Genomic DNA, 27588 nt, shown 5'->3' with positions numbered 1-27588 from the left:
ATAACATTGTGGAAGGAGTCCAGCTTTTGAAATACATCATCCCTACAATGGCACGATGGCCTTGTTATTCATCTTCACCTTTGGTCTCAGGGTGGGAACTGGGGAAAAGCATTAACAACAACACATTTCTTTGTCAATCCCTAGAAATATTCTCACATTTGTCTTACTAATTAGAAGCTGCAAAACAAATGCTGGGAAATCATTTTCAAAGAATAAAGGAGGAATTAACCTCTGATTTTCTGTGGCCAGATCAGGTTTCAAACTAGTCCTTTCTCTTTCCTGGACATGGGCCCGTCTTCTGACAGGATGATTAAAAAGTTGAAAATGTTTTTATTAATCTTACCAAACCTTAATGACACCATTGAAAGACAGATTTCACCCGGCTGTCAAGAATACATATTTGACTTCAACGTAAATTTAATTTAATTTGGGAAAAGGGGAGCATTTCTCCTCTTTTCAGGTCAGAACATTCTGTTAGAGAATTCCAAATATTGAACAATAATTTTCGTGATGGACAAAATGTCATTAGGGCTTTCTCTATAAATTAGCATTAGAGAACATAGAAATAACTTCATTCAAAATTATCTGGAGTTTTCTTTGCTTTTGTAATTACAAATGAGCTCTTTACTTTTTTTTTTTTTTTTTGGTTTTTCTCTGGAACTGCTCCCTGACCATAAACTGCCTTTTAAAGTAGGTTAGACAAATTCAGATTCAGATGCAGTTGTTGCTGAGGTTCATTCTGGCTCTTTCACTAAAAAAACAAAACAAAACAAAACAAAAAACCCTATAATGTTAAAATCCCCATACAGTGCTATGGTACTGTATAGTTACTGAATTCTGTGTAGTCAGAGGACAAGGTGGATGTTACATGGTGAATTATATATTCCCTACAGTGATCTTCATGCTTCAAGTGCCCATTTTCCATGTTTTTATTTTTGTTAGGAAAGATTGCACTCCTGAACTTACAAAGGAGGCGCCTCGTATCATAGATCAGACATTATTGAGTTCTGTGGTACGTGCTGGGTGGGGAGGATTGGCTCTTTTAGTCACAAATTGTTCAGAATCTTTCTTTAATTGCTCCTTTGGTTTTTAACTTAGAATCATTTCATTTTAACTGGTAGCTTTCAGTCTTAAAAGCTGAAGAGCTGTTTTGAATTCATTGCCTCCCTCATTTTTGATGGTGCTCTCTTGATTCACACGAACGTTTTTCATAAGCATACAGTGCAATGATTTTTGGTAAATGTATATAATTGTGTGACTATCACAACAATACAGTCTTGGAACATTTTATCACCCTCCAAAGTTTCCTGTGCCCGTCTGTGGTCAATCCTTGCTTCTACTGCTGACCCCAGGCAACCACTGGCCTATTTGCATCTGCATAGATTTGTCTTTTGAAGACATTTCTTAAAAATGTAATCATACAAATATGTCATCTTTTCTTGTCTGGCATAATGTTTTTGAGGTTTATCCATGTTGCATGCATGAGTAACTTGTTCATTTTTAGTACAGTATTCCATTGCACAAATATACTGCAGTTTTGTTTTGTTTTTTAACCCATTTACCAGTGGATGGACACTGGATTCTTTTCAGATTTTGGCTGTTAGGAATAATGTTGCAGTGAACATTTGCATATAAGTGTTTGTGTTGGATATATTTCCATTTCTCCTAGACAGATTCCTAGCAGAGGGATTGCTGTGTCATATGCTATGTTTAACTTTTTAAAGGAATTGCCACGCTGTTGAACAAAGAGGCTATGCCATTTCACATTTAACCAGCATATTTGGGTTCAAGTTTCTTCATGTTCTCACCAACACTGGATATTGGTACTCTTCTTGACCATGACCATCCTGGTAAATGTAAAGTAGAATCCTGGGTTTTAATTTACATTTCCCCAGTGACTAATGATGTGAAGCATCTTTTCTTGTGCTTATTAGCTATCAGTATAATTTCTTTGGTTAAATGTCTAATCGAATGTTTTACCCATATCTGTGTTGTTTGTCTTCCTGTTGAATTGTATTTTTTTTAAATATATACATCCTGGATATTATATTGACTTCAAAAGTAACTGTATATTATGTTGACTTCAAAAGTAACTGTCTTTTGAAGCACAAAGGTACTGTGATAGTACTATTATTTGCTTTTAGTCTGATAACTAATGAATCTTTGCATAATTCAAGGCCACAGAGATTTCCCCCTTTGTTTTCTTCTAGATATTTTATAATTTTAACTCTTAGATTTGTGATTCATTTTGAGACACATTTTGTGTATACCATGAGGGCCCAAGTTTTTTTTTTAATTTTTTGTTTAATTTTTTTGCACATGGACATCTAGCTGTCCCAGCACAGTTTTTGAGAAAACTGTTTTCACCATTGAATTGGCTTTGCAACTTTATCAAGAATCAATTGACCATAGATTTTTTTCTAGCCTTTCTGTTCTTCTCCATTTTTAAAAAATATCTAACCATATGGTGATAACATAGTGTTTTGATTACTATATCCAAATAAGTTTTGCAATTGGGTGTTTTAAGTCTTTCAAGTTTGTTCTTTTTCAAAGTTGTGTTGGCTATTCTTGGTCCTTTGTATTTCCATGTAAATTTTAGGATACACGTGTCGATTTCTACAACAGCTTCTAGGATTTTGATAGCAATTGCACTGAATCTGTAGGTTTATTTAGAAAGAATAGCTGTCTTGAAATATTGAGTCTTCTATTCCATGAAGATATCTCTCTCAGTTAATTTAGATCTTCTTTAATTTTTGTCAACAAATGTTTGTTGTTGTTTTTTTTTAAAGATTTATTCTAGAGCAAGTGTGTGCAAGTGAGTGGGGGGAGGGACAGCGGGAGAGGGAGAGAGAGAATCCTCAAGCAGACTCCCTGCTGAGGGAGGAACCCAACGTGGGGTTTGATCCCAGGACTTTGAGATCATGACCTGAGCTGAAATCAGGAGTCGGAGGCTTAACTGACTGAGCCACCAGGCATCCTGGTTGACAAAGGTTTTATAGCTTTTGGTGTGCAGGTCTTGCACTATTTTGTTTTTTTCTTTCTTACTGTAACACAGAGAATGTTTTGAAATTGCATTTTTATTAAAATATAGAAATACAACTTATTTCTGTATATTGATCTTGAGTCCTATGGCCTTGCTAAACTCAGAATAGTTTAATATTATAGAATAGAAAAAATGCTATTTTTGGGGGGGTAGATTCTTTAGGATTTTTTTTACATAAGAGTCCGTGTAGTCTGAGAGTTAAGATAGTTGTCCTTCTAACTTTTAAATTTATCTTTTTCTCCCTCCTTCCCTATGTCCCTCCCTTCCCCCTACCTCAATCTTTCCTTACCTATTACACTGGCTAGAACCTTAAGTACAGTGTTGAATAAAAGTGGTGATCGTGGATATCCTTGCCTTTTTCTGAACTTAGAAAGAAAAGCATTCAGTCTTTTACCATAGGTGTGAAATGTTCTTAATCAGATTGAGAAAATTCCTTTCTGTTCCTAGTTTGTTGAGACTTTTTATCATGAGTAGGTGTTAGATTGTGTCTAGTCTATTTTCTCTATGTATTGAAATGGTCTTATGGCTTTGCCCTTAATTCTGTAAATAGGACATATTATATTAACAATTTCCAGATGTTGAACTAAAAATCTTGGGATAAATCCCACTTGGTCATGTTTATATGTTATAAACCTCTTTATATGTTGCTGAATTTGGTTTGCTAATATTTTGTTAAGGATTTTTGCATCTTTGTTCATGAGAGCTATTGGTATGTAGAATTTTTCCTTTCTTTTAAAATTTTTTTCCTGTGATGTCTTTGGCCTCAGAGAATGAGTTGGGAAGAGTTTATTCTTACTCTTTTTCTGAAAGACTTTGTGTAGGATTGTTACCATTTTTTTCTCTGAATGTTTGATAAATAGTTTGCATGGTGTATCTTTTTTTGTCTTTTTACTTTCAACCTGTGTTTGTCTTTGAATCTGAAGGTGTTTTTTACAGATATAGTTGGCTTTCACTTTTTTATACAGTCTCATAATCTCTGCCTTTTGATGGAATTGTAGTATATTCACATTTAATGTAGTTGTTGACTTGGTTGGAATTACATCTATCATTTTGTTTGTTTATACTGTGTCTCATGTCTTTTTGTTCCCTATTCCTCTTTTAAGAATTCTTTTGTATTAAATGAATATTTTTAGTATGGCATTTTATTTCCTTATTGATTTTACAAATACATTTTTAAAGTTATTTTATTAGTGATTACTCTAGAGATTACAATGTAATTTAGCTTAACATAGTCTCTTTCAAATTAACACTGCCCTAGTGTTGGTAGACAGTTTTGTTTCTATATAGCTCCATTCCTCCTCCCCACCACCTTTTATAGTATATTTTATATGTTATAAACCTAGTTATGTATAATAATTATTATGTATGTGATAATAATTATGTGTAATAATTGTAACTATATATTTGTTTTTTAAAAGGAGTTAGAAAAAGAAATGAAAAATATATTCCAGTGTGTTATATACTCTTTTTAAAAGTTTTTATTTAAATTCCAGTTAATTAACATACAGTGTAATAGTAGTTTCAGATATACAGTTTAGTGATTCAGTACTTCCATATATCACCCGGTGCTCATCACAAGTGCACTTCTTAATCCCCATCATGTATTTCCCGCATCCCCCCTCAGACCTCCCCTCTGGTCACCATACTTTGTTCTCTATACTTCAGAGTCTGTTTCTTGGTTTGCCTCTCTCTCTCTCCTTTTCCCTATGCTTGTTTGTTTTGTTTTTTAAATTCCACATATGAGTGAAATCATATGATTTTTATCTTTTTCTGACTCACTGATTTCACTTAGCATAATACTCTCTAGCTCCAGAAAAAAAACACAAAACTTTCTAGATCCATCCACATCATTGCAAATGGCAAGATTTCTTTCTTTTTTACAGCCAAGTAATATTCCATTGTATTCATATACCACATCATCTTTACCCAGTCATCAGTCATATACTCTTATATTTATCTACACATTTACCATCACCAGTCTATTTATTTCTTCCCATGTATTCATATATTTTCTTTCAACTTGAAGGAGTTCCTTTAGTATACCTTGTACTATTAATACCATCTACTACCAACAAGTTCTGTTAGTTTTTGTTTATCTGGGTATATCTTTATTTTACCTGCAGTTTTGATTATTTGGTTGTAGAATTCTTGATTGGCAGTATTCTTTTTCAGGCAATTTGAATATTCAGTTCAGTGTCTTTTGGCCTCTGTTGTTTCCAGTGAGAAATTAGTCACTAATTGTATCATTCTTCCTCTTTATTTTTAGGAAGGACATAGCACATGGCTATTAACAGAGAGTGAGTGGTCTTAGGGGTTGAAGAGATTGATTGGGCAGAGAAGACCTCACTGTGAATGTGGCATGTGATTTTTTAAAGGAATATATCTATATAATATATACGTATGTATATATATGTATACATATATATTCCTTTATATATTCCAGGTGTGTGTGTGTGGCTCATGAATTTCTCTCATATCTTGGTACTAATAGGATTCCCCACGTGGTTCCATCATTACACCATTTGACACATTTTGTATCGTTGTTAAACATTCCTTTGGGGGCATCCAGCATAATTTCTTTCTTTTTTCTTTTTTTTAAATTTTAAATAATAAAAGCTACATATTTTTTTTGGCTACTGCAGATTTTTGATCATATTTTTTCAATTTGTTACTGGACTCTTTATTAAGTTCTTTTGTTATGAAATAGTTTATACTTTGTACAAATTTGGAAAATGCAGAACACAATGAAAAAAATCTATTTTTATTATTAGTACTTTGAAATATCCACTGATAACATTTTGATTTACCTGTTTTTCTTTTTCCTATAAAACTCATGATTTATGTAGTTGTAGATGATTGGATTAAAAGTTGTTTTTCTGATAAAAGAGTAACCTGTGCCAATTTAGTCTTTACAGTTTTTTTTTTTTTTTCTTTAGATTGTCTTTAGTAGTGCAGTTATTTTTTTGTGTGTCATATTTTCTGGTTACTCAGAGCAGTCTAACATTTCAGCACATCTACTAACCCTATCCCTGTTAGTTCCCATGTAATTGTCTAGTACAATCTTTAATTTACTCACCTGTAAAAAGTAGTTATGGAGAAACTTCTGCTCAGGAACTTCTGTTCTGTACAAATGTAAGTCTAGCCTTTACCAGTCAACACTATTTGTATATTTTAGTATCTCCTTCTCTTATACCTTGTCTTTTTTATTCATAGCATTGGTTGAAATGACAGGTGTATCTCTGGGTTCTTTTTAATCCGCCCGTATGGGAACCCTGCTGCTGCGGCTGAACCACGAGGCCAGTACATACCTTTGGACTTCCCTTTTTTCCTCTGAGCAGCAACTGAATTAGGGGGCCGGTGGATTACTCCAAGATCATTAAACATTATTGACATGTCACTGTTGTTACAACAGGATGTGTCACTAAGAGAACACACAACAGTTGTCAGAGTAAACTTCACCCTGTATTCATCAAAGGAGGACCCCAGAACCTGCCAGTTATCCTGTTAGCTGTGCGGTGGGAAGGTAGCTTGGATGGTCCTGATAACTGCTCTGCCTTCCTGGAGATAGCAGAGGCCTGGCAACACAATATGCTAGATTTTGTCTACTCCTTTAAACACATTACATCTTTGCTCTTCAAAGATTCTGAGATTTGTTATTATTGAGTTCCAGAACACCAATCAGGACTTATTTCTTGATTGTGTAGTGACTTGTAAGTCGTTCTATTTTTTAATTCATTATTTTATTTATTTTTATTTATTTTATTATCAATTAGCCAACATACAGTACATCATTAGTTTTTTTAAAACTTTATTTTATTATGTTATGTTAATCACCATACATTACACCATTAGTTTTTGATACAGTGTTCCATGATTCACTGTTTGCATATAACACCCAGTGCTCCATTCAATGCGTGCCCTCTTTAATACCCATCACCAGGCCAACCCATCCCGCACCCCCCTCCCCTCTAAAACCCTCAGTTTGTCTCTCAGAGTCCATAGTCTCTCATGGTTCATCTGATTCCCTCCCCCTGATTCCCCCCCACTTCATTTTTCCCTTCCTGCTATCATCATCTTCTTTTTTTTTTTTTAACATATAATGTATTATTTGTTTCAGAGGTACAGATCTGAGATTCAACAGTCTTGCACAGTTCACAGCGCTCACCATAGCACATACCCTCCCCAGTGTCTATCACCCAGTCACCCCATCCCTCCCACCCCCCACCACTCCAGAAACCCTCAGTTTGTTTCCTGAGATAAGAATTCCACTATCAGTGAGGTCATATGATACATGTCTTTCTCTGATTGACTTATTTCGCTCAGCATAATACCCTCCAGTTTCATCCACATCATTGCAAATGGCAAGATTTCATTCCTTTTGATAGCTGCATAATATTCCATTGTATATACATACTAAATCTTCTTTATCCATTCATTTGTCAATGGACATCTTGGCTCTTTCCATAGTTTGGCTATTGTGGACATTGCTGCTATAAACATTGGGGTGCATGTACCCTTTCGGATCACTACATTTGTATCTTTGGAGTAAATACCCAGTAGTGCAATTTCTGGGTCATAGGGTAGCTCTGTTTTCAACTTTTTGAGGAACCTCCATACTGTTTTCCAGAGTGGCTGCACCAGCTTGCATTCCCACCAACAGTGTAGGAGGGTTCCCCTTTCTCCGCTTCCCCACCAACATGTCTCGTTTCCTGACTTGTTAATTTTAGCCATTCTGACTGGTGTGAGGTGGTATCTCATTGAGGTTTTGATTTGGATTTCCCTGATGCCGAGCGATGTTGAGCACTTTTTCATGTGTCTGTTGGCCATTTGGATGTCTTCTTTGGAAAAATGTCTGTTCATGTCTTCTGCCCATTTCTTGATTGGATTCTTTGTTCTTTGGGTGTTGAGTTTAATAAGTTCTTTATAGATTTGGATACTAGCCCTTTATCTGATATGTCATTTGCAAATATCTTCTCCCATTCTGTCGGTTGTCTTTTGGTTTTGTTGACTGTTTCCTTTGCTGTGCAAAAGCTTTTTATCTTAATGAAGTCCCAATAGTTCATTTTTGCCCTTGCTTCCCTTGCCTTTGGCAATGTTTCTAGAAAGAAGCTGCTGCGGCTGAGGTTGAAGAGGTTGCTGCCTGTGTTTTCCTTTAGGATTTTGATGGACTCCTGTCTCACATTGAGGTCTTTCAACCACTTTGAGTCTATTTTTGTGTGTGGTGTAGGGAAATGGTCCAGTTTCATTCTTCTGCATGTGGCTGTCCAATTTTCCCAACACCATTTGTTGAGGAGACTGTCTTTTTTCCATTGGACATCATTTCCTGCTTTGTCAAAGATTAGTTGACCATAGAGTTGAGGGTCCATCTGTGGGCTCTCTATTCTGTTCCATTGATTTGTGTGTCTGTTTTTGTGCCGGTACCATACTGTCTTGATGATGACAGCTTTGTAATAGAGCTTGAAGTCTGGAATTGTGATGCCACCAGCTTTGCTTTTCTTTTTCAACATTCCTCTGGCTATTCGGGGTCTTTTCTGGTTCCATACAAATTTTAGGATTATTTGTTCCATTTCTTTGAAAAAAGTGGATGGTATTTTTTTTTTTTTTAAGATTTTATTTATTTATTTGACAGAGACAGACACAGTGAGAGAGGGAACCCAAGCAGTGGGAGTGAGAGAGGGAGAAGCAGGCTTCCTGCAGAGCATGGAGCCCGATGTGGGGCTCGATCCCAGGACCCTGGGATCATGACCTGAGCTGAAGGCAGACGCTTAACGACTGAGCCACCCAGGTGCCCCCAATGGATGGTATTTTGATAGGGATTGCATTAAATGTGTAGCTTGCTCTAGGTAGCATTGACATCTTCACAATATTTGTTCTTCCGATCCATGAGCATGGAACGCTTTTCCATTTCTTTGTGTCTTCCTCAATTTCTTTCATGAGTATTTTATAATTTTCTGAGTACAGATTCTTTACCTCTTTGGTTAGATTTATTCCTAGGTATCTTATGGTTTTGGGTGCAATTGTGAATGGGATCGACTCCTTAATTTCTCTTTCTTCTGTCTTGTTGTTGGTGTATAGGAATGCCACTGATTTCTGTGCATTGATTTTATATCCTGCCACTTGACTGAATTCCTGTATGAGTTCTAGCAGTTTTGGGGTGGAGTCTTTTGGGTTTTCCACATAGAGTATCATATCATCTGCAAAGAGTGAGAGTTTGACTTCTTTGCCGATTCAAATGCCTTTTATTTCTTTTTGTTGTCTGATTGCTGTTGCTGGGACTTCTAGTACTGTGTTGAATAGCAGTGGTGATAGTGGACATCCCTGCCGTGTTCCTGACCTTAGGGGGAAAGCTCTCAGTTTTTCCCCATTGAGAATGATGTTCGCTGTGGGTTTTTCATAGATGGCTTTTATGATATTGAGGTATGTTTCCTCTGTTCCTACACTCTGAAGAGTTTTAATCAAGAAAGGATGCTGTTCTTTGTCAAATGCTTTTTCTGCATCTATTGAGAGGATCATATGGTTCTTGTTCTTTCTTTTATTAATGTATTGTATCACATTGATTGATTTGTGGATGTTGAACCATCTTGCAGCCCAGGAATAAATCCCATGTGGTCATGGTGAATAATCCTTTTATTGTACTGTTGGATCCTATTGGCTAGTATTTTGGTGAGAATTTTTGCATCCATGTTCATCAGGGAAATTGGTCTCTAATTCTCCCTTTTGATGGGGTCTTTGATTGATTTTGGGATCAAGGTAATGCTGGCCTCATAAAATGAGTTTGGAAGTTTTCCTTCCATTTCTATTTTTTGGAACAGTTTCAGAAGAATAGGTATTAATTCTTCTTTAAATGTTTGGTAGAATTCCCCTGGAAAGCCATCTGGCCCTGGGCTCTTGTTTGTTGGGAGATTTTTGATGACTGCTTCAATTTCCTTAGTGGTTATAGGTCTGTTTAGGCTTTGTCTTTCTTCCTGGTTCAGTTTTGGTAGTTGATACATCTCTAGGAATGCATCCATTTCTTCCAGATTATCTAATTTGCTGGCATAGAGTTGCTCATAACATGTTCTTATAATTGTTTGTATTTCTTTGGTGTTGGTTGTGATCTCTCCTCTTTCATTCATGATTTTATTTGGATCCTTTCTCTTTTCTTTTTGATAAGTCTGGCCAGGGGTTTATCAATCTTGTTAATTCTTTCAAAGAACCAGCTCCTAGTTTCGTTGATCTGTTCTACTGTTCTTTTGGTTTCTATTTCATTGATTTCTGCTCTGATCTTTATTATTTGTCTTCTCCTGCTGGGTTTAGGCTTTCTTTGCTGTTCTTTCTCCAGCTCCTTTAGGTGTAGGGTTAGGTTGTGTATTTGAGACCTTTCTTGTTTCTTGAGAAAGGCTTGTATTGCTATATACTTTCCTCTTAGGACCGCCTTTGCTGCATCCCAAAGATTTTGAGCAGTTGTGTTTTCATTTTCATGAATTTTTTAAATTCTTCTTTAATTTCCTGGTTGACCCATTCATTCTTTAGTAGGATGCTCTTTAGCCTCCATGTATTTGAGTTCTTTCTGACTTTCCTCTTGTGATTGAGTTCTAGTTTCAAAGCATTGTGGTCTGAAAATATGCAGGGAATGATCCCAATCTTTTGGTACCGGTTGAGACCTGATTTGTGACCTAGGATGTGATCTATTCTGGAGAATATTCCATGGGCACTAGAGAAGAATGTGTATTCTGTTGCTTTGGGATGGAATGTTCTGAATATATCTGCCAAGTTCATTTGGTCCAGTGTGTCATTTAAAGTCTTTATTTCCTTATTGATCTTTTGCTTAGATGATGTGTCCATTTCAGTGCAGGGGATGTTAAAGTCCCCCACTATTATTGTATTGTTGTCAATGTGTTTCTTTGCTTTTGTTATTAATTGGCTTATATAATTGGCTGTGCCCATTTTAGTAGCATAAATATTTACAATTGTTAGATCTTCTTGTTGGATACACCCTTTAAGAATGATGTAGTGTCCTTCCTCATCTCTTATTATAGTCTTTGGTTTAAAATCTAATTTGTCTGATATAAGGATTGCCACCCCAGCTTTCTTTTGGTGTCCATTAGCATGGTAAATGGTTTCCCACCCCCTCACTTTCAATCTGGGGGTGTCTTTGGGTCTAAAATGAGTCTCTTGCAGACAGCATATCGATGGGTCTTGTTTTTTTATCCAATCTGATAGCCTGTGTCTTATGATTGGGGCATTTAGCCCATTTACATTCAGGGTAACTATTGAAACATACGAATTTAGTGTCGTCGTATTGCTTGTAAGGTGGCTGGTACTGTATATTGTCTGTGTTCCTTTCTTGTCTATGTTACTTTTAGGCTCTCTCTTTGCTTAGAGGACCCCTTTCAATATTTCTTGTAGGGCTGATTTCGTGTTTGCAAATTCTTTTAGTTTTTGTTTGTCCTGGAAAGTTTTTATCTCTCCTTCTATTTTCAATGACAGCCTGGCTGGATATAGTATTCTTGGCTGCATATTTTTCTCATTTAGTGTTCTGAATATATCATGCCAGTCCTTTCGGGCCTGCCAGGTCTCTGTGGATAGGTCTGTTGCCAATCTAATGTTTCTACCATTGTAGGTTACATATCTCTTCTCCCGAGCTGCTTTCAGGATTTTCTCTTTGTCTCTGAGACTCGTAAGTTTTACTATTAGATGTTGGGGTGTTGACCTATTTTTATTGATTTTGAGAGGGGTTCTCTGTGCCTCCTGGATTTTGATGCCTGTTTCCTTCCCCAAATTAGGGAAGTTCTCTGCTATAATTTGCTCCAATGCACCTTCTGCCCCACTCTCTCTTTCTTCTTCTTCTGGGATCCCAATTTTTCTAATATTGTTTCTTCTTACGGTATCACTTATCTCTCGAATTCTGCCCTTGTGATCCAGTAGTTGTGTATGTCTCTTTTTCTCAGCTTCTTTCTTCTCCATCATTTGGTCTTCTATATCACTGATTCTTTCTTCTGCCTCATTTATCCTAGCGGTTAGAACCTCCATTTTTCATTGCACCTCATTGATAGCCTTTTTGATTTCGACTTGGTTAGAGTTTAGTTTTTATTTGTCCAGAAAGGGTTTCTCTAATATCTTCCGTGCTTTTTTCAAGCCCAGCTAGTATCTTTAAAATCATCATTCTGAACTGTAGTTCTGACATCGTACTAATGTCCGTATTGACTAGGTCCTGGCAGTTGGTACTGTCTCTTGTTCTTTTTTTTTTTTTTTTTTTTAAAGATTTTATTCATTTATTCGAGAGAGAGAGAATGAGAGACAGAGAGCATGAGAGGGAGGAGGGTCAGAGGGAGAAGCAGACTCCCTGCCGAGCAGGGAGCCCGATGCGGGACTCGATCCTGGGACTCCAGGATCATGACCTGAGCTGAAGGCAGTCGCTTTACCAACTGAGCCACCCAGGTGCCCCTGTTCTTTTTTTTTTTTTTGAGATGAGTTTTTCGTCTTGTCATTTTGTCCAGAGGAGAATAGATGAATGAGAGAACAAAATGGTAACAGGGTAAAAATGACCCCAGAAAAATATACACTAAACAAATTAGGAGAGACCTGAAACCAGGGGAAAAGGAAGGGAAAGAAAAAAAAAAAAAGAATATGATTAACTATATTTAGGCTGGTCAATAGGTCAGTGCCACACTCTAGATTCTGGGCATATTTTGGTGTGTTAGAAGAAAGTGCCTCCCAAAATTTTAAAGAAAGAAAAACTTATATATGTAGAAAAATAAGGGTAACTACAGTGAAGGGATGGAATATGAGTGTAAAGATGAAGATTATAAAAGATTTTATAAAAGGAATTGATAAGATAAGAAGTTGATTGAAAAAAGAAGAAAAATTTAAAAAAAGGGAGAGAATGTGATCAGGTAGGAGACTAGAACAAAGCCATACACTAGAGATTTAGGGTATATTTTGGTCTTTTAGAAGAAACTGTATCCCAAAATTTTAAAGAGAGAACAACTTATATATATACCAAAAATAAGGTTAACTACAATGAAGGGATAGACTATAACTCTAAAAATGAAAAATAAAAAAGATTTTTAAAAAAGGGATTGATAAGATGTTGGTTGAAAAAGGGAAAAAGAAAAATTAAAAAAAAATAGGAAAAGAAAAAAATTTAAAAAATTAACTTTGAAAGACTCAAGAATCATGGGAAAAAAGCCATGAATTCTATGTGCAGTATTCCCCTAGTGCTGGAGTTCTGCCGTTCTCACTGATCGGTAAACTTGGTCTTGGCTGGCTGTTCTCGCTCATCTTCTGGGGGAGGGGCCTGTTGCCGTGGTTCCCAAATGTCTTTGCCGGAGGCAAAATTGCCCCGCCCTTGCCGGTCCGGGCTAAGTAATCTGCTCGGGTTTGCTCTCCGGAGCTTTTGTTCCCTGCAAGCTTTCCGTACAGCTTTGGAGGCGGAGAGTGAAAATGGCGGCCTCCCAGTCTCCGCCCCGGTGGAGCCGAGAACTCGGGGCCCCGCTCCTCAGCGAGCCCCCAGAGAAAAGCAGTCAGTCACTCCCGTCTCCCCGGTCTCCGGCCACACTCCGCGCTCACCCGGCCTGTGACCGCGCCTTTCTATCTGGCCCCCGACCCCGGGTGGAGTCTCCAAACCCAGCAGATCCCCGCGGTGCGCTCCCGCACCTCTCCTCCCGGGGGAAGAAGGTGAGTCTCCCCGGGTCTGCCGCTTGTTGGGTCCCTGCTGGAGGAGCAGTGGCCCGACTGTGCCGCGGATCACGGTCTATGACAACCCTGAGCTGAGAGCCTGCGCCTGGGCTCCGTCTCTGCAGCCGGCTTCCCCGCTCCGATCCCTGGGAGCTCTGCCGCACTCAGGCACCCCCGGTCTTTCTGTGACCCCGAGGGTCCTGAGACCACACTGTCCCGAGGGTTCTACCCCCCGCTTAGCCACCAGAGTGACGTCCCTCAGCGGAGCAGACTTCTAGAAGTTCCGATTTTGTGCTCCGCGGCTCTATCACTTGCCAGAAGCGGCCGACGGAGGCCCCTCCCCCGCCGTCTATCCTCCCGAATATCGCCTCGGATTCACTTCTCCGCACGTCCTACCTTCCAGAAAGTGGTCGCTTTTCTGTTCAGAGAGTTGTTGCTATTTTCTCCAATCTCCTGTTGAGTTCGTAGGTGTTCAGAATGGTTTGATCTCTATCCGGCTGAATTCCTGGGACCAGACGAAATTTAGGTCTCCTATTCCTCCACCATCTTGCTAAGTCGTTCTTTAAGCTATATTGTCTTTCTTTTTTCAAGTGGATTTTATGATAGTATGTGCTTATTTTGATTTTGATTGAAAGAGTTAGCTTTACATGTGTCTTGGTTGGGCATCTTCCTTGAGCAGGCACAGAATGGGTGTTGAGAGGCAGTATTGTGTGTGATTAAGAATGTAGGCTCCGGAGCAGAAGTTCCCAAGTTCAAACACTGTCTCTGTCATTTACTAGCTGGATGACCTTGAGCAATTTAACTTTTAAAAACTTGTTTTTCTTGCCAGCCTCCTGGCCGGTGCGCCTTTCTTGTCCCCTCCCATTTTCCTTGCAACAAGTATCACATTCTTCTGATGGCTACAGATAAGTTTACCGCTTGTTTCCATTTTACCAACAAACTTATTTAACATTCCCTTGGTGGTTTTCTGTATCTTTACATCTTGGTTTTGATGTACTCTATGTTTGTTAATTGATTTAAAAAAATCTTGGTTTTGATTAAGCCCTACTCCTGTTCTTAAATTTGAGTGTTATTCATTCTTAATGTGGTTTAATATTTAAAAGGTGTGTGTGTGTGTGTTTGTATTCATGCAAATCACTCAAACCATATCTGGGATACTGAAAGATATTAGATGCCTTGCATGAAAATATTTCATAAGAAAGATATGGAAACTGCCTTCAAATACTTGAATAGCTATCAAACAGAAGGAGGATACTATTTATTCTACTTTATTCCAGAAGGCAAAACCAGGATCAAATTGTAGATTATAAGGAAGTAGGTTTAGTTTAGGATTAAGAGGAACTTTTCAATAATTAGATGTATTTAAAACAGAGTGAGTTGCCTTGTGAGATAGTCAGCTCTGCAATACTTGGGAGTTCCAAAATGTCTTAAATGACAACCTATTAGAGGTATTTTATTGAGGATTCAGAGAGGGAATCCCAAAATCTTCATAGGTAAATAATACCATATTATATTTAAAATGCTGTTTTAGGAAATAAAAGTACCTATCTTTTACTTTATGTCTATCAGTAACAACATTATGCTTACATACTATGCTTACCATTTGACAGGTGGCACTGTGCTAAGGTTTTTTTTTTTTTTTCAAAATTTTTTTAGTTTGAGTATAGTTGACACACAGTATTACATTACTTTCAGGTGTACAGTGTGATGGTATGAGTACCTTGAACATGACCCTAGCTCACCAAAGGGCAGCTACCATTAAATTGGACACTGCATATCCCCCTCCCATCCACTCCTTTTGCCTCCTCCCCTCCTCTCTGGCAACTGAAAGTTTGTTCTCCGGGCTTTACAAGTCTGTTTCTGCTTTATGTTTGTTGGTGTATTTGTTTTCGTTTCTTGAGATCCCACGTATGAGTGAAATCATACAGTATTTGTCTTTCTAAATCTGGCTTACTTCATTTAGCAGGAGTGGTACCTAACTTATGGACTTTCTGTGCTATTATGAGGGTCAACATTGATACCATTTTATTTTCATTGTAGATATGATTTCACCCAGAAAACTCATGAATTTGTGAAATAGATTTGTAAAAGCTGTAATTCTATTTATCAGTCCTTGTTCTTTTAAAATGTAGTACATGGTGCCCTGCAAAATTCAACTCACTAAAGTATCTTTAAAATGCCACCTAGTTTAGCAGCCAGTTTTTATTGCTCAAAATGCAATGAAAATTTGATTTCTGTGATCTGTTATGGAGAGTAAAACATAGTAAAAGCTACCTTTACAACATTTTCAACTTACAGGAGTACTTTATAAGAAAGTTATTTATGCTTTTTAGTACCTATGAAATTGAACCTTTAGGCAGTCTTGAAATACTAAATAAATCATTAGGATATGAGTTTTTCATAAGTTTTATTGAGACTTATTTATTAGAAAATAACAATTTTCAATTTCTAGTGTATTGGTGGTTAAAGACTCTGATTTCTTATTAGGTTGTTTCTATGGTACTTTTGAAAAATAAGATGGAGAACCCTTGGTCATGTTTCACAGTGTTTCCTTATCTTGTGAGAGAAGGAGTAGAGTTCACCACATTGTGTTTTTCTGAAAAGAATCACAGTATTTGTGTTTGAATCACACAGTTGTCTTTTGTTTTTACTTTTCCTTTAAGACAGCATGTGTATTTTTCATGGAGGTTCAGAGGAGTCAAAATCTGATCTTAGCTCCAGAGACAAGCAGATAAAGAAAGTGAATCCCTAAACTCTCTCCCTTGAATGAGAGGTCAAGAACTGTATCTTGTCAGGACAGACTCATCTGTGATGTTGTTGATGGTGAATATCAAGAATGCTTATGACAACATGTACAACTCCTTAAAAGGATTGAGATTTTAAGTTTTGTGTCTCAAAATGATGAGTGAATGAATGGAATAATTATCTATTGAGCATTGAACACCAGCTTCAGAAGTACTACCACTTTAGTAATGATGTCCTAGAATCTGTCTCCATCTACATATACGGAGAATTTATACTAGGATCTGTGGTACCTTGCATTTCCATATTTCCTAATTTAGATATTCCTAGAAATGCAATACATGTACCTCTAACACTAGAATTTCAGTAAACAATTGTCAGAAATTTTTATAAGCATTTTACATTGAAAGGATTCTTGGCTACTCGGATGCATTTCCTAGGTAGGTTATACATTATTCTAATCTTAAGATCTTTCCGACACTAGTTATGACAACTATTTTCAGTGATTTAATTACCATTCAAATCTGCTCTGTAGTTTATTTTCCATACTTATTCTGTGAAATAATTTACACGTTATTTTATACATAATATTTATATTTTATATAAACTCAAAAGGAAATAAAGTTTTGTGAAGTTAGAGTCCTTATTTGTTAACCTCCCCCATTTACAGATACAAATAATATCTAATAAATTATTTACAGGTTTTGTTTTTGGTTTCTCTCTAATCCTTTTGATATATGGGACTATGTATTTCTTAGATTTTACATGTCTGTCAGTTTTTCCATTCATAAGTAGATACTTTTTAAAAATTTTATTTTATTGTGGTAAGAACATTTAATATAAGATGTACTCTCTAACAGATTTTTAAGTGTATGATACAATATTCTTAACCACAGGACAATGTTCTACAGCAGATCTCTAGAACTTACTCCTCTTGCATGGCTGAAACTTATTCCCATGGCTGGGCCTTTTTAAATTTGAACCCATATTACTAAATTACAGAAGACAAGGAATAATTTTTTTTTTTAATTTTTTTTTTTTTTTTATCTGAGAGAGAGAATGGGAGAGAGCATGAGAGGGGGAGGATCAGAGGGAGAAGCAGACTCCCTGCTAAGCAGGGAGTCTGATGCGGGACTCGATCCCAGGACTCCAGGATCATGACCTGAGCTGAAGGCAGTTGCTTAACCAACTGAGCCACCCAGGCGCCCTGACAAGGAATAATTTTGTCTGTATGAGAAAAAGGATTCCAATGTTCTGTCCCTGGTAAGGATCATTGGACACTATAAAAATATGTTTGATTTTCTTTTTTTAATCAAAGTCTTTTTTGTTTTTTTAAAGATTTTATTTATTTATTTGACAGAGAGAGAGACAGCAAGAGAGGGAACACAAGCAGGGGGAGTGGGAGAGGGAGAAACAGGCTTCTCTCTGAACAGGGAGCCCGATGTGGGGCTCGATCCCAGGACCCTGGGATCATGACCTGAGCTGAAGGCAGACGCTTAACAACTGAGCCACCCAGGCGCCCCTTTGATTTTCTTAAAGAACATTATCCTGGAGACTTTTCATCTAGTTGGTCTCTTCAGCTTTCCCTAGGCATTTCTTTGAAGAGAGCCACTGTTCTGCAGTGTGACCTTGTGAGGGCTGCCAATATTCAATTTATATGGCTGCTTCTCACCACTATCATATAACAATTTAAAGTAATTTAATTTAAAAAATGTGTTTTGAGAGTCTTCTTAAAGTCTAAATATAGAGTATATGTACATCTGCTTTGTTTCCCTTAATCACTAATTTGATAATTCCAAGGGGAAGAAATTATTAAGTGGGTCTGGTATGAAATGTTCTTCATAATTTGGACAAAGATCTGGTCACATGTTTCCTGGAGCAAAAAATTTCTCATAAATTTTGAAATGCTCCTGTTGTGTTTACAAAAATTGACTTAAGTACTTTATTATTTTCCTGTTTTTATCCTAATAGCTCTTGAGTCATAATACCTCAATTACATTTACTTTTACCTATTATACTATCAAAGGCATGAGGATTTTTGTGGGTTAACTTTGGGTTATAATCCCTTCACTTTATATCTTAACAGTAATTGCTATCACCAAAATTTATGGTTTATTTTAAATTTTTGAATTTATTTTATTTGAGATACTCCATTCCCTAATTTGATCTGTCTCCTTTTTCATTGTTTGTATTCAGTGTTTGGGTTGGTTTTCTTGGTTTGGCATAGCTGGGTTGACTGTGACACTATTTTTACATATTGTAAATTTGAGTCTATTTTTCAAAAGCACACTTGATGATTGAGAAGAAGTCTTATAGTATTGATAGCACAGATGCCAAAAGTCAGTATTAGACTGACCATTGATCTATTTATGAACTATTATGTGTCATAGTGTAGAAGATATTTTTCTTATCAGTATAAAATGTCAAAAATCATTTCATTCAGCTTGTCAAGAATTAGGGTAGAAAATTATTTATTCTATTTATTTTTCCCACTAGAATTAATCAAAACATTAAAAAATCAATTTTTATTTAACTTAAAGTGAGGCCTAGAACTCCTGATACCATTTACCCTTTCAAAACAAAGGATAATTTACAATAGGTATAGAATTGGCTCACAGTAGGAGAGACAAGAATGTACTCTAAAATTCTATCACTGATGGTGCAGGTATAAAACAGGTTTTGTGTGGCAGTTATTGTGAAGGATTTTTTTTTTAAGATTTTTATTTATTTGAGAGAGCAAGAATGAGCGAGAGAGAGCATGAGCCAGGAGGAGGGGCAGAGGGGAGGGGGAAGCAGGCTCCCGCTGAGCAGGGAGTCTCATGTGGTTCTCTATCCCAGCACCCTGAGATCATGACCCAAGCTGAAGGCAGATGTTTAACCGACTGAGCCACCCAAGCACCCCAGTTATTGTAGAGGATTAATGAAGTTAATTGAAGGTTTAAAACTAATATGAATTTCTTTAAAATTAGTGACCTCCAGTTTCTGGTCAAAAATCACTATATTAAAAAAAAAAACAAAACATTGATCTATGGGACTAACCCTTTTGAAAACTTTATCAGGATTTTAATGTACTTTGGGAAAACAGCTTATAATAGCCTGATGGGTTACATCATAGTTCTTTGCTACCCTTTTGAGGACGAGGATTATGCCGGCAGCGATGATGTGACGTATCGTGTGCTCACGGCCAGGTCCTCTTGTCAACATTTTCTGTGTATGGTCCTGTTTAGTTCCCGTAACACCTCTGTGAGGTAGGTGCTGTTACTAAGGACCACTTTATAGACAAGAAAAGTAAAGTAGAAAAATGCTCAAAATTTTGCCAAGGTTCTAGAGCTAGTCCTTGGCAAAACCAATCTTTGAACCCTAGCAGTCGGGCTCCAGAGCCTCTCCTACAGGACAGGGCCGGGAATGAGCTGCATCAGCGTATGCTGCTGAAGGTGTATCAAAACAGCAGGTGTTTTTTGAGCATTTATTGCAAAAGGGACTGTTACAGGCACTTACAAAGTTTGTGTTCTCATAGATCAACTTGGGAAGTAAATATTTGTGAAGGTCGTAATTAATAAAGATACAAAGAAGTTCTTGACTAACTTAATGTCAGTGTGGGCTTATAATGTTTTCTTTGAGAGATGCTAACTTTCTGTTTAAATACCACATTTAGGTAATTCTTTTGATTGTCCTATGAACACAAGTATAAATGATAACAAAATAACTGTATTATTATTATTATCATTATTATTATTTTTATTATTTTGTGGTATGAGCAAACTGTGCTAATTCAAGTTTGTTTCTTATCTGTTATAAAATCATGCAGGAAATTCTAATACTACCTTGATGGCTTTATAAGATATCCTTAAAATCTTAAGTCTACCATCCTCCTCTCTTTTATTCAGTAGAATTTTGATATATTGTTACTACCCCCATTTCATATTTTAATATTTTCTAAAATCAAAAATTTTTAAAAAGTCACTTCCAGTGCATCTTTTTGTCATATGTTTTTAAAAAAAGTTCCCATAAGATTGGATTTTCTGCCCATGATTCATGTCCTTTTGACAATGGCATGTTTAGGGGGATGTGACTTTGGGCTTTCCAAAGAAGTGCTGGCATGTGAATTCATCTCACGTATGTATGACCCAGCATCACGCCTCGTCTTCCCCTTCACATCAGAGTCAGGCCCTCAGGAAACTGAGGAAGAATGAGCGAGAGAGAGCATGAGCCAGGAGGAGGGGCAGAGAGGAGGAAGCCAGAACTAAGGAGGGGAGGGGAGGCCCTCAGGAAGTATTTGCTGAGGGAGGGAGTGAAAAATTGTGTGATTCCTTCTGTTTTGTTAAGGCCAAAGTGTGAGGATACATGCGATGGCATTTTGTGAAGTACTATTGAATTGGGAAGTATTATTAGATAAAATTAATTCACTCTATAATTAGTGGTCATATTTAAACTTTCACTGTTAATGGAAAATAATTGGACTACTTAAACAATATTTCTCTAATTTACTTGTCTGCACAATCTGCCTGGCATAAGATGAAAAGGCCAGAAAAGGATCACAAGTAAAAATCCTAATAAAGTAATTTTCTGATAATGGGCCCCCATTTATAGATTATTAGTCCAGTTTCAATCATTACCTAAAACATAAGTAAGTTAGTCTTATTACATAATTCTCCTTCATCATCTGGCATGTTTCTACAATGGGTATTCCAAATTTTGACCTTATGTCCCTTGTCATGTTTATCTTCCTCCTTCCTTTGCTGTTACTGCCTGTACCTATTAGGTCACGATTCAGTGCAAGAACGTTCAGTGAACACTTCGTTTCAAGCCTGTGGGAACACACATATGAATGACACAGTTCCAACCCTTAAGGGCTCATTACCCATTTGCATATATTTTTTATCATTATTGTTTGTTCCTATCTCTCTCCCTCTCTCTCGTTGTGAGTGTAAGAACACAAACTCTGTCTTATACACCTGTATTTCTTCAGTACTCCTAAACAGTGCCTGGCCTAAAATAGGCATGCCATCATCGATTGAATGAATAAACTCACAGAGACTTCATCCTTTATTGGGAGGGCACATGTAAAACCATTTCATGCATAAACCTCAGTTCAAATTCTTCTTTCACCTTCACATCCTAAAGAGGGCGGGTATTTGTTACCACTATTTTATTGTGGAAGAAACAGAGGGGCCCATGATAGAAATGATTTACCACATGTTGTGCTAATCCCAGCATCATTTCCATGAGGAAGGCAGCCCTATGCAAAAGCTAATTGTTCAGAACTTTTATAGGACAAATACTTTTTTTGGAGTTGAGTTGATGTGCTCCTGATGACCAGATTCTAACTGAAAAAAGGAATGAGCTTCTTCAATTCAGTAACTTTCCTAATTCTTGAGAAGCTACTTTGTACGAGTCACCAGCTTGTGCTTGATGTGAAGGACACAGTGATGAAGAAGCCATCTGTCGTTAAGGAGTTTCCATCCTGGAGAAGGGCAAGACCAAATTTATGGTGGTAAATACCCAGTACATTGTGGTAGTCCTTAAACTTGGCTTGCCTCCTTAGTTCTGGCTTCCCTCCTTAGTTACTCTTTGTCAAGTGCTACCATGAACGAGACCTTGGAGTGGACACATTGTCTCTATGGTCTCATTTAATTGTTCCAACAGCCCTCTAAGGTCAAACCGCTGTTCCCATTTTACAGATAAGAAAATAGATGATGTAAATGTTATTTTGTGAGATCATCAAGGACTGGATCATAGGTTCTTTATAGAGGAATTGGAGAAGGAAATTGGGAATACAAGAAGGACATTATAATACTGGTCAAGGAAGAGCCTTGAGAGATTAATTGAAAGCATATTCTTGGGGCACCTGGGGTGGGCGTTAGTTGGTTAAGCATCCAACTCTTGGCTTTGGCTAAGGTCGTAATCTCAGGGTCCTGAGATATAGCCCTGCATTGGACTCCACGCTCAGCCGGGAGTCTGCTTGAAGATTCTCTCCCTCTGCCCCTTCCCCTACTTGTGTGCTCTCTCTTTCTCTCTCTAAAATACACAAATAAATCTTAAAAAAAAAGAAAGCATATTCTTAATATATGGCAGTTTTACACCAGAATTACTCTATTCTTTTAATCATCTTCGAAGCCATGTTTGGATCACATTTTGTCTTGAGGATCACATTTCTGGCACGCATCCCTGGGAACATGAGGAAAGGCCATCTTAGAATGTTCCAGTTGGCTGTAAGTGTGGAAACATCTGGGGGATTTTTTCTGGTCAGGTCCAGAAGGAACAGAAATCATATTGCAAGTTCTGGTCTTGGAACATTTCAGGATATGGGAAATTGAGTTCAGTGAACATGGAAATAATGATGAGAAATCCATAAACAAGATTTAAAAATAGGTGACTTCCATGCCCTGTCCCTGGCTTTTTCCCATGATGTCACATAATCACATTTCATGGCACATGGACTGTGTAAGACGGTAGGTGGCGGTTGGCCTTATAACCTGATACCTTTCACTGGCTTTAGGCTTTAGGATGTATTACATATATCAAATTGATGATAAAATATGAAAAGAAAAATCAAAGCTAGGCTCATCATAGGATTCAAATATAGTGCAAATTTCAGAGAAAGAGGCTCCATTGCTTTTTGCTACTAGAATGTCCTTGCTTTCTAATGAAGTACTGAAAGTGTCATTATTTGAGCATAATTGCAATAAGGACAGTCTGAAGAAGGGGACTCATGAAATAGAGATATTTTTAAAAAGAAATGCAATTTTCTTACACTCAGCTTCATTCAGCGTTGTGAAAGAAACCAGCAGGTTAATGTTCTGCTGCTCACTTGAACTATTAACACAGTGTAGGTGAAAAGCAGCTTGTAGGACTTGCTATAGCGGCTGTAAACGTGTCCTATGTCATTATATTCCACAAATGACAAACAGTTGGAAATGGTGAGCCATTAAACATGGTTGAGTCTCTTTTACTAGATTAAAATTGCCCTGAAATAGCAATTTTGCTTACACTTTTAATGAGATTTAATAAATTTACACTTCACCCACACTGATATATTATACATTTTGAATTGATGGAATGTGATTTAATGACTTTTTCATTTATTTCCAGTGATAGAAGTATAGCATTGAGTCTGCATTTTTGTGTGCTAATTAACTCAGTTCCGCTCTAATCCTGGGTATATCTGTCTTCAGTGTGTCTGCTTATCCTGGGTAAATATAGACAGCCTGACCTATTCTCAAGTTACCTTTTGAAAGATCGTGGAAGTACTGTAACTCTAAGTCATTTTTTTTGGGGGGGGGGAATAAGAATTGTAGATTTCTTTTTTTAAAATAAATTTTATTTTATTTTATTATGTTATATTAGAATTGTAGATTTCTTAAGATCTTGCTCATGTGATAGGGTTTTAAGAGGTTGCATTATCCAGCCTGCTTCACCAATGGACAGGCTCTCATTTTGTCACCTGGTCCTGAAATGAATGTCATAGTCTAGATATAGTCTGGGTTGGAAGGGTTGGGAGCACTTGGTGTGGAAATCAGGCTTCTTCCATTAAGGCACCAGTGCTTCCTCCCTCCCCCTGCTCCCCGGAAACATATGCTTTGGGCTCTTGTCAGATTGGTAGTCAGTTTCCATGCCCAGATCATTTTGAAGTAAACTGTTTTAAATCAAGTCTTCCGTTTGCCTTTGAATTTTGTCTTTGTGTAAATTATCACTGTGAAATCTCATCGTCATAGTTTTAGCTTATTGCTCTAGTTATTGGAGTATTTTTGAACATTGATTCTGTCATTAGTGTATTAGAAATGCCTTCTGGAAGGCTGCATTTTAGCATATCTTCAAGAAGAGAAGGGAAATAGGGGAAAATATAATAGGGAAATCCTATCAAAAACCTATCCAATGATGGCATTGTGAACATTTTAACAGTAATTGTTGGTATTATATAGTGTTTACTTCCCATTTCCAACATGGTAAAAAATCTCCATTCATATTTATATGTGCTCTCAGAGGTAACTACTAGCAATAATGCATCATAATTACATGATACATCTTTTCAAAGCATATACAACATCCTTGCTAAATATTTTTTCTTTCTACCAGGCTAACCTATATTCCCTACTTTAATTGTTTATAAATATTTTTAAGTGAATTTAGTAAATGCATTTATGTGATTGTTGCCATGATTGACAGTTGAAAGCTCTTTTCTGTAATTACATTGGTGATGGATTTCACAGTGCTTTTAATTCTCTTCACAAAATGCTCATAAATTGTCAGTATTAAGCAATAAATCAGCCTTGTTTCTCTATAGTCTCTTGGTTATATACTCTTTGATTATTATTATTTTTTAAATCTCCTATAATTTAGTCTCTAGGGCTTTAATGTCTGTTTCTATGGTCTCTGAAGTTTCAGGAAAAGATGTAAATAAACTGTATTGGATTATGCTCTACCTCACCCAGCCACATAGTGAGGAGCTGCTTGCTGTCATTCAGTATTCAGGAAATCCTTCCTTCCCCCACCCCCGTGAAGCTTTTCCTGACTCGGGTAAAACTGAACAACCACTCTGTCTTTAAATCCCCTCAGTGCTGCCCACATTTCTCACAGAGTACTTATGTAATACTCGATGATACTCCTAAGTATTCTTGTTATGCAGCAGAGTAGAAACACTCTTACATCTATTTATGCAGAATCTGTCCAGTGTCCCTTCCCCGAGTGATGGGCCACGCCATAGTCCTCTCTCTGTGCCAGTACAAAGTCAGGTGCCGCAGAAACACTCAGTACGTGTCATCAAATGAGAAAGCATGAGTGCACAGTCTTTCCCCTGCTCCCAGGTCTCTGTTCTAGAGTCCAGCTGACATGTTGCTCGTTCTCTACAACTTTCTCACGTTTTACCTCCTTTCAATTTGATTTTACCTCATTTTCCGATAGGAGAAATTTATTCTTGCTTTTTCTTGATAAATGTGAATCAAAAAGAATAAAGTAATTCTTGGGTGGCTTTTTTTTTTTTTTTGGTCAAGAAAAAAATTTTTTTCTCTTAAAAGGTTTACATTTGCTTTAAAATGTTACTGGGTCAATGAAGCTGGCTAAAAGATATTTGTGGACTCCTGTTTATGATGATTAGGTTATTCTTATGAGCCATTGCCCAAAGTAAGCCAATGCACAGCTAACTAGGAGGGAGATTACTACTTCTCTCTCTCATCTTTAGTATTTTTAATATAAAGGACTTTTTCCGCCTTTAAAATAACATCGATCTCTTAAACTTTAAAAAATAAACATGCTGTGCTCTGGTTTTAAAGAAGGTTTCTACAGTTTTCAGGAGAAAATGAGGACTTCTTGGTTAGGAGTGAACAGACTAGGAGCCTGGCCGGCTGGAAGAATGGACGGGATGAGCGACCGTGTGCATGGCTTTCTAAGGCACACATTTACCCAAGTCGGCTGGACAGGCACTTGCCTGGGAGAAATGATCCCCAACATGTTGCAGATTTTAGCAAATAGATATAAAACTGGTATTTGCATGGTTCAGCAGCCCTGTGGTGAACAGGTGCAGAAACAGGCAATTTTCAGGGAGCCATAACGACTCGGCCTGAGGCACTGTGGGGGTGGTCACCAGGAGAGGTTTATGAGTGGCCAGTGAAAGTGTGTGCCATCTCTTCCTTCCCAAGTCACTCACCAGCCATGTCTTTGAATCAACTTTCTAACGGGAAGTGGGTAAGGGGAAGGATGTGGCATGAATAGAAAGGAAAGGGATGGAGGGAGTGAAGTCCGGTTAAAGGACTGTCCCCCACCATGCCCTTAATTCATTCAATATGCACTAAATAAATCCTATGGGTCAAGACGTGGTAGTTATACAAAATGTGGCTAATTTGATTCTTACAACATTGCTATGAAGTTTGAATTTTTTTTCTTTATGAATGAGGAAATTGGAGCTCAATGAACTAAAGTGATTTCCCCAGGCTTCTGAAGACAGCCAACTGTGGAATCAGGTCTTAGGGCCCCAGCGCTAAAGCCCTCCCTCATAGAATTGCAGAAGGATTTACAAGCACTAACATTTGTGAGGAATCTTTTCCTAAATTCGAGATGGAAGAGGTACTAAGAGTGTAAATGCTTTCTCTTTGAGAGCCACGGAGGCAGTCAAATATAGTCCTGGCTTGGAAGACTCAGAAGTGCATATTCTTCCTAAGATCCATCCATACCACCAGACTGCTGACAAGTTCTAATTATTCAAGGGAACCAAGTAGTAGTTACAGAAAAAAAGACCCCAAATATATTGAGAGCTACTCTTTCTTGTGCCAATTGAAGGAAAATCCTTGACAAAGAGAAAGGAAGAAGTGTAAGGAGAAAAGTCAAGTGTAATTGATGGTGCTGAAACCAGAATTGTGTTCTACACACCGTGGCTTATGATATCAGGGGTTGCTATTGTAGGAAGGAATAGGGTACACATCTCAAAGGCCCCAATGAGTGTGTTTAGTAGCCCACTCAATGACCTAACCAAGAGGTCTTTTAAAAAAGATTTTATTTATTTATTTGAGAGAGAGAAAGAGAGAGAACGAGCGAGTATATGAGCAGGTGGGTGGGGCAGAGGGAGGAGGAGAAGCAGACTTCCAGCTGAGCAGGGAGCCCGATGCGGGGCTCAATCCTGGGACCCTGGGATTATGACCTGAGCCGAAGTCAGACGCTTAACCCACTGAGCCACCCAGGTGTCCCCCAAGAGGTCTTTAATTGAAATTTAAGTTGGTAATTAATGTGAAGCTTAGACAAATTTTGGAAAATAGGGTGTCAGAAGGCAGAGAAAGGAAAATGCCTTTGCATAATAACTGACAGGAGAAAGCAGGGGAGAGGAGTCAAGAACAATTATTACGGTTTCTGATAGATATACAGTGATACACATTTGATGGGTGATAATATATTGAAATAGGAAGCATGATACATTACAGTCCCATGATAGCAGCATTGTAACTCCATTGAAAGGTAAATTTTGTTTTAGGAAACAGGAATGAGAGACACAGATGAACAAAGAAATAGATCTCTATGTAAACCCATTAGGCAAAACATGAAAGCATTACAGGTACAATTAAAAAGAGATAAATTGAAGTGGTGGTTTGATGGGCGTATACTCTAAGGAGAAGGTGGCCAGAAGATGTGACTGATGCTTCCCTAGCAGAAATTGTTAA

The 27588-nt window shown here is 37.5% G+C and overlaps 1 protein-coding gene across 1 annotated transcript in view; it reads left to right on the top strand.

Annotated features, from left to right (window-relative positions):
- GUCY1A2 (guanylate cyclase 1 soluble subunit alpha 2) overlaps positions 1-27588 on the top strand; it is a gene marked incomplete at its 5' end in the record, with an annotated part of 323383 nt that overhangs the window by 77474 nt on the left and 218321 nt on the right. The window lies entirely within an intron of this gene.

This window comes from Phoca vitulina, unplaced genomic scaffold (genome assembly GCF_004348235.1).
Source record: "Phoca vitulina isolate PV1807 unplaced genomic scaffold, GSC_HSeal_1.0 scaffold38, whole genome shotgun sequence".
Taxonomy (NCBI): Eukaryota; Metazoa; Chordata; class Mammalia; order Carnivora; family Phocidae; genus Phoca; species Phoca vitulina.
This window is presented reverse-complemented; position numbering and strand designations above follow the sequence as displayed.